This window comes from Schistocerca americana, chromosome 1 (assembly GCF_021461395.2).
Source record: "Schistocerca americana isolate TAMUIC-IGC-003095 chromosome 1, iqSchAmer2.1, whole genome shotgun sequence".
NCBI classification, from domain to species: Eukaryota; Metazoa; Arthropoda; class Insecta; order Orthoptera; family Acrididae; genus Schistocerca; species Schistocerca americana.
Window position 1 is genome coordinate 658,239,225 of NC_060119.1, and position 7,341 is coordinate 658,246,565.

At 42.1% G+C, this 7,341-nt stretch overlaps 1 non-coding gene across 1 annotated transcript; it reads left to right on the forward strand.

The window, feature by feature from the left end:
* The first annotated feature begins 2,611 nt into the window (after positions 1-2,611).
* Positions 2,612-2,686, forward strand: Trnas-cga. Its single transcript has one exon. It is a non-coding gene; the product is annotated as a tRNA-Ser (tRNA).
* The last annotated feature ends 4,655 nt before the right edge of the window (positions 2,687-7,341 follow it).

A 7,341-nucleotide genomic window follows, 5' to 3' on the forward strand; every position in this document is an offset into this window, starting at 1 on the left:
TATACTGCTATTGTTACTTATCTTGTCCTTTAGAATAATGGCCAGAAAAATAAAACAGTCGAAATTACTAGTGACTTCCATGGTAGTATGAATGCCGTAGAACAGATGGCGCGCAGTATATTTATGACTCAAACCATGAGAAGTTACTTGTAATTTGTTTACCGGCCGGTGTGGCCGAGCGGTTCTAGGCGCTTCAGTTTGGAACCGCGCGACCGCTACGGTCGCAGGTTCAAATCCTGCCTCGGGCATGGATGTGTGTGATGTCCTTAGGTTAGTTAGGTTTAAGTAGTTCTAAGTTCTAGGGGACTGATGACCTCAGATGTTAAGTCCCATACTGCTCAGAGCCATTTTTTTTTTTGTAATTTGTTATAACGAAAACTGCCACTCTTCAGTAACAGCTACGTTATTTCTTGACCACCCTTACCAAGTTGAGCTCTGTCACACAGTACGCGTGTCTACACGCCACTGAATGAAGTGTCCACTTAGAACAAGATCAGACTCAAGAAATACAGTATATCTCATCTTGGCTGCTCCTGACGCTTCCTCGACAATCTCCCTAAAAATACCTCCCCCGGTTACACTGCTACCTTCCGCAGCTGTGCCTATCTATTCATCATCTTCTGTTTCAGTTACAGGCGATAATATCGACTCTTTGTTCGAATCCATGCTGGCTGATTTCATTATGCTCGTATTTAAAATTTCCTGGTCCGTCAAAGTATCTCTTCTCCTGCAGTCACACACCTTCTTTGATGTGAGATACAGCTCATCTACAAGCTTATAATGTAACCGAAAGCTAAGGTGACTGGCGTAATTACAAGCGTCTGCGAACGTTCTCCAGAATAAAGCTAAGTGGACAACTTGCTCCACCCGTACCAGTAAAACAAGATACGCGCCAAGGCTGCCTTCTGTAAAAGACCTTGTTCGCCATTCCAACTGATCCACTGCTCCTGAAATTTCAGCACTGCGTACAAGGACTGAAAACATTGAATATAAAAATGCTTTGCCTCACGTCATCGTCAGTTCGAGCGAGGAGAAGGATTTAGTGTGCACATCGTATGGAAATACACCAAGGTCAGTGGGTTCAAAAATGCCTCTGAGCACTATGGGACTTAACATCTGAGGTTATCAGTCCCCTCCAAGGTCAGTGGGGAAAGTGCTAACACAAATAAGTCTAAACTAATACTCCTAGATCCACATAGAAAAGAGATGGGCATTCGCTAGTCAGACGTGACGAATCAGAAAAAGGCAACTTGACATGATTATGACGTCAAATCCAAGCGAACTAACATCAATAAACTGACAAATGAAGCTGAACGTCTTACGAACGATTCTGGGAGACCGTAATATAAGGGCCTTTGACAAGATCAATAAAGCTTTGTTAATGGTTACGTCCTTAGAAAAGTATACGAAGTTCCAACAGTTTATTTGTACCTGGAGATGAAGCGGTTCAAACGTCAGTGAGGCGTGTTGTGGCTAAGTGAACGAAGAGATCCCAACCGTCGAGAGACTGTATTAAATAAAGGTAAGAACAACTCCATTTTGCGGACAGTGTAATTCAGTGCAAACATTACGGCACATCGCAACATTTAAAGATCAAACACGTATGTGGAACTGGAACAGGAAGAAACTGGCCATGATAAACAGAATCTTGGAAAACACAACAAATATTACGGAAGTGCCACAAATTGACTGGAAGCTGCGGTATATATCAAACGCGTAATATAGCAGCAACACCTGGAGTATGAGTACTGCGTACCTAAGGAGACGTACAGACGACCTGATTTGGCCAGGTGGTCGGACAGCTCGGGTCAGATGAGTTGTCTGACCGTATGGAGCTGTGTCGGCTGACGCCTTGTCGGGCCTTTGTCAGTTGTATTGATTGGCAGACCTCTAAAAGTATCGACATTAATTGTATAAATATTTAATTAAAATATCGATTCTGTCGTAAGAGAAAAATCGATATTTCGATATACCTGTCGATATTTTCAGTAGTGACAAGAATTTGAAAAACCATGGTCGAAGTAACAGAAATGATTAACAAACATTTAAAAATTGACAAATACATTATTATATCCAACATTAACCAATAAAAGACACACAATGAACTATAAAATCACATATTTACGAAAAACTAATTAATGAAACCGATAACCATCACCGATAGACAATAATAGACCTGAATGAGATTTTCACTCTGCTGCGGAGTGTGCGCTGATATGAAACTTCCTGGCAGATTAAAACTGTGTGCCCGACCGAGACTCGAACTCGGGACCTTTGCCTTTAGCGGGCAAGTGCTCTACCAACTGAGCTACCGAAGCACGACTCACGGCTGCTACTCACAGCTTTACTTCTGGCAGTACCTCGTCTCCTACCTTCCAAACTTTACAGAAGCTCTCCTGCGAACCTTGCAGAACTAGCACTCCTGAAAGAAAGGATATGCGGAGACATGGCTTAGCCACAGCCTGGGGGATGTTTCCAGAATGAGATTTTCACCCTGCAGCGGAGTGTGCGCTGATATGAAACTTCCTGGCAGGAGAGCTTCTGTAAAGTTTGGAAGGTAGGAGACGAGGTACTGGCAGAAGTAAAGCTGTGAGTACCGAGCGTGAGTCGTGCTTCGGTAGCTCAGTTGGTAGAGCACTTGCCCGCGAAAGGCAAAGGTCCCGAGTTCGAGTCTCGGTCGGGAGCACAGTTTTAATCTGCCAGGAAGTTTCAATAATAGACCTCTTTGTTTAATGTGTTCCGTAGTTAGCCTGCTTCTGTTATCTAGCATAACGACGTTTACTTAGGAAGCCACTCTTTGGAATGAAACAGAAGAGGATTGACGTATTGAGTATTTTTGAGCAATTTCAGACAAAAAAGGTGTGAAATGGCGACTTAACATTTCATACAGGAGAGTCTATTTTTCATTAAATACCCGTGCAATAATGTGTGTGAGTTTTGTACCGAGTTCATGCTACTTTTATATTTTCTTAATCCATGCAGTCAGGGGGTAAGAGAAACGCACTTTTTGCTTCTCATACAGTATTGTCACCAAATATGTGCATTTTGCACCTTGTACTAGTCATTTGCAATGATAGAAATGACACAAGGAGGTAACAAGCTTTCATGAATATGCGGTATAGAAACATTCATTGTTCAAATCTGGTTCTCATTTGTAGTGCTGAATGTGAAATTAAATTAAGCGCGTTGTAAGACGTTTATTGTCAGACTGCAAAGATTGGTAGTAGTTGGAATGAGAGAGAAATTTGCTGATGAGAACTATAGTGCCTGTGAATTAAGAAAAGACGGACAATAAAAATTTCACTTTCGACACACAGTATTAAATACCGATTTACCGATATATCAACAGCTTAAATATCGACGATACAAGATGATATTATGTTGTAGAAACAAAAGTATTTTTATGTATCGATATATTTTGTCCATCCTCTGTCAGGCGGCCGTACCACTCGATCGCCCGACCGCATAGACCGTTTGTAGCGCTGTCGTATAACAACATTCGTTAGTTGTGCTTGGACTTCAGCGTGAGAAGATCGTGCGTACGTGCATCGTAATGGTCACTGTTGCTATTAAGCGACAAGTCATTATGGGCTTCGTAAAACTCTATAAGGACTTTGAATGTTTGTGGTATACTTCTGAGAAGCAATACTGTAACAAAGTTCTCAGAAACCAGGCACGACAAAGCCTTGCAGGGAAACTAAAAACAGTTGAAGGTCTTGAAACACACATGAAGGAAACACGCCACCTTACATGCAGGAAAAGGCGCGCTACAGATATCATTAAAAAAACAGGAGATATGCAACACTCATTAGTTAAAAACAAGAAAAAAAGATGTTAATGTCTGATTTTATAATTTATGGGAAATTAGGAAAGCTCAGTATACAGTCATTGATAGCGAATTTAAGTGATATGATCCCGTGCGCTCACCGATGCCCTCATCTCTTCATCGGCCAAGTACAGATTAAGTCATTCCAGTATTACGTGCAGACAAACAGTTCCACAGTTATTTCAAACATACGCAGTTCTGCTGAACAATGTGAAGCAGAAGAGCAAGAATCCAAAAACAGTGCTTACATGGTGAATAACTTTGCATTCAAGAATAATGGTATACAATAAAACTTCTTTGCACATGAAACAAACTCTAAATAAGTGATTTACATTCTAAAGAAGTGTTTTTCTTTACATGTACGTTGTTCCTCTGGACTCTGTATATTGATTCGCACGTTTCAGAGATTTTTTCTGAAAGTAACTGCTGAAATATTTCAGTACTGTATTTGAGATTTGCATAGTACCTTCCAGTAGCCAAAACTCTTTAAAGTGGCAATCTCTCGTCCTTCAGTGTGACACTGTTTTGCTTCGAAATCAGTGGCTCACCAATCGCTGCAGTGAAATGAAACAGCCGTAATCCACTCTCAGATAATTGGGAAACACACATCACTATCTAGTATTCTCAAAACGTCATACGACTAATATGTTTTCGTTTCAGTAACCATTTTTTCGCCCACACCACTCTCCTTTTTACGCGAGCAGTTCGCAGCAACGTTACCAGAGCAATGCCAACTTTCTTTTGTTTCCATAGAACTAGAGGCGTATAGTCTCGACAGAAGTAGAGAGGCAACTGACAAAATCGGGGGCTTCGTCAGACCGTGTTGATGCCACACCTGATTTCGTCGATCCGCTGTAAAGTCGTCTATAGCCGCTTGAAGACAAAATAAGTAAACAAAAAAAGGGGAAAAAAGGGGAAAAATGTAAGAATTTATTTTCATTCAAGAGACATTCCATTTTTTTCATCCCGTAATTTATGTTTATTTAGTCATTTATAATTGTTTATCAACACGCAGTGGAAAAAATAGAGTAGGGTTGAAAAAAAAAACCGGTGTGTTTCTGTCGATAATAATAAAACTGATCCTTCATTTTACGGCGGAAGAAGCCGACGCCGTCGAAGGCGAATTTGGTGAACGTAACAGAATATTCTATAGTGGAAACGTCTGGAACGAGGTTCATTCAGCCTCATGAACCAAAATGAGAAACTAATTGAATATTAAAGACGGAACTCATGCGCAAGTCACCGAAGGGACGTTGTAAATTAGTGGTAAGGTTCTATGGGGCCAAACTGCTGAGGTCATCGGTCCCTAGGCTTACACCCTAATTAAACTAACTTAAACTAACTTACGCTAAGGACAACACACACATCCATGCCCGAGGGAGGACTCGAACCTCCGACTGGGGAAGCCGCAGTGACTAAGTGCCGAATGACTTGCACCAAGCTGGATGACACATAACGATTAAATTTTAGCTGCAAAAGCATCAACCGTTATTGTTTTGACATGTCTATCATAATCATGGAGCGTATTCTTTTCCAGAATCGAGACTAGTTGTAAAGGATTTAGGAGCCAGATGGTATGACGGCTAGTAGGGCAGGGGGGGGGGGGGGAGGGGAGAGGGGGGGATTTTCTTACAAAGTTTTGTCAACGTAATAAACTGGTAAATATTCGTACTTTTTATTTAATGCCAAAAAATCGGCTTTCTTTGTGTCTACCTATTCTTTAAAATATTGCAAACTATACTTGCGGTCGACAACGCCTACATAAGACAAAAAGTGTCTGGCGCAGATGTTAGATCGGTTACTGCTGCTGAAATGGCAGATTATCAAGATTGAAGTGCGTTTGAACATGGTGTTATAGTCCGCGCACGAGTGTTGGGATTAGGAACTCCGAGGTAGCGATGAAGTGAGGTTCTTCCCGGACGACAGTTTCATGAGTGTATCATGAATATCAGGAATCCGGCAAAACATCAAATCCACATCGCTGGGGCCAGAAAAAGATGCTGCAAGAACGGGACCAACGACGACTGAAGAGAATCGTCCAATGTGACAGAAGTCCAACCCTTCCGCAAATTGCTGCAGATTTCAATGCTTTGCCATGAACAAGTGTCAGTGTGCGAACCATTTAACGAAACATCGATATGGGCTTTCGGAGCCGAAGGCTGGGCTCGTCAACACCGACATTAGACTGTTGGCGACTGGAAACACGTTGCCTGGTCGCACATGTCTCGTTTCAAACTGCATAGAGCGGTTGGACTTAAACGAGTATGGAGACAACCTCATGCATCCGTGGACCCTACATATTAGCAGGGGATTGTTCAAACTGGTGGAGGCTCTGTAATGGTGTGGGGCGTGTGCTCCTGGAGTAATATGGAACTCCTGATACGTCCAGATACGATTATGAAAGGTGACACATATGTAAGCATCCTGTCTGGTCACCTGCATCCATTCATGTGAATTGTGCATTCCGATGGACTTTGCAATTTCAGCAGGACAATGCGACGCCCCACGCGACCAGAATTGCTACAGGGTGGCTCCAGGAACACTCATCTAAGTTTAAACACTTCCGCTGGCCACTTAAAGTCCCCAGACATGAACATTATTGAGCATATCTGGGATACCTTGCAACGTGCTGTTCAGAAGAGATTTCCACCCCCTCGCACTGTTACGGACTTACGGACAGCCCTGCAGGATTCACGGTGTCAATTCCCTCCAGCACTCATTCAGACGTTATTCGAGTCCACGCCAAGTCGTGTTGCGGCACTTCTACGTGTACATTTTACTGTTATACTTCCACAGATCCTGCATGGACAACAATGAAACTTTGACTGGCACTTTTGTTCGATAATACACCTCGCAGACTGTGACTGTGAGAAAATTTGAGTGTAATGAGTATGAATTCACGATTTGTCGAGATAAAACACCTGTCACTTTAATTTCAATGCTGCATTCTTCCGTAAAAATCTAGTGTAGTAGCAGCATGTCCTGTCATTCGCACGGACTGACTTGCTGTGACGACTATTCGAACTCAAATCTAGCCTGAAAGTCCAGATATTGTTCATAATATCACAGAAATCACTACCTAATAACACATTTATTCATATGATTCACTCCGTGAATTTTGATTTTTCTGCTTTGGGACGGATGCCTGAACTCAGTTCCACTCGCTTCTTCCGTAATAAATGCACATAATCGATTTAACTTTTGCTTGATCCGTCACGTGAGCACTGCCATTGCTTTCTTCTCCCCGTCGTGAAAATCATAAATTTAATGGCGTAAACAGTTAGTCGTCGTGACTGTCCACAAAGGCATCTTCCACAATAACTGCAGGTGTTTACGCGACGAGTTTACAACGCACGCTGCTTTGAACTTGGACGTGGATGCATCTTCAGTTTGATATTTTCTGCTAGTCTCTGAAAAGAAATACACGTATTGTTGAAATTATTGTACTATCTTTAACTTCTTCCTATTCGCCCTTCATGAATTAGGTGATTGCACTTGTTCAACAAGGTCCACCC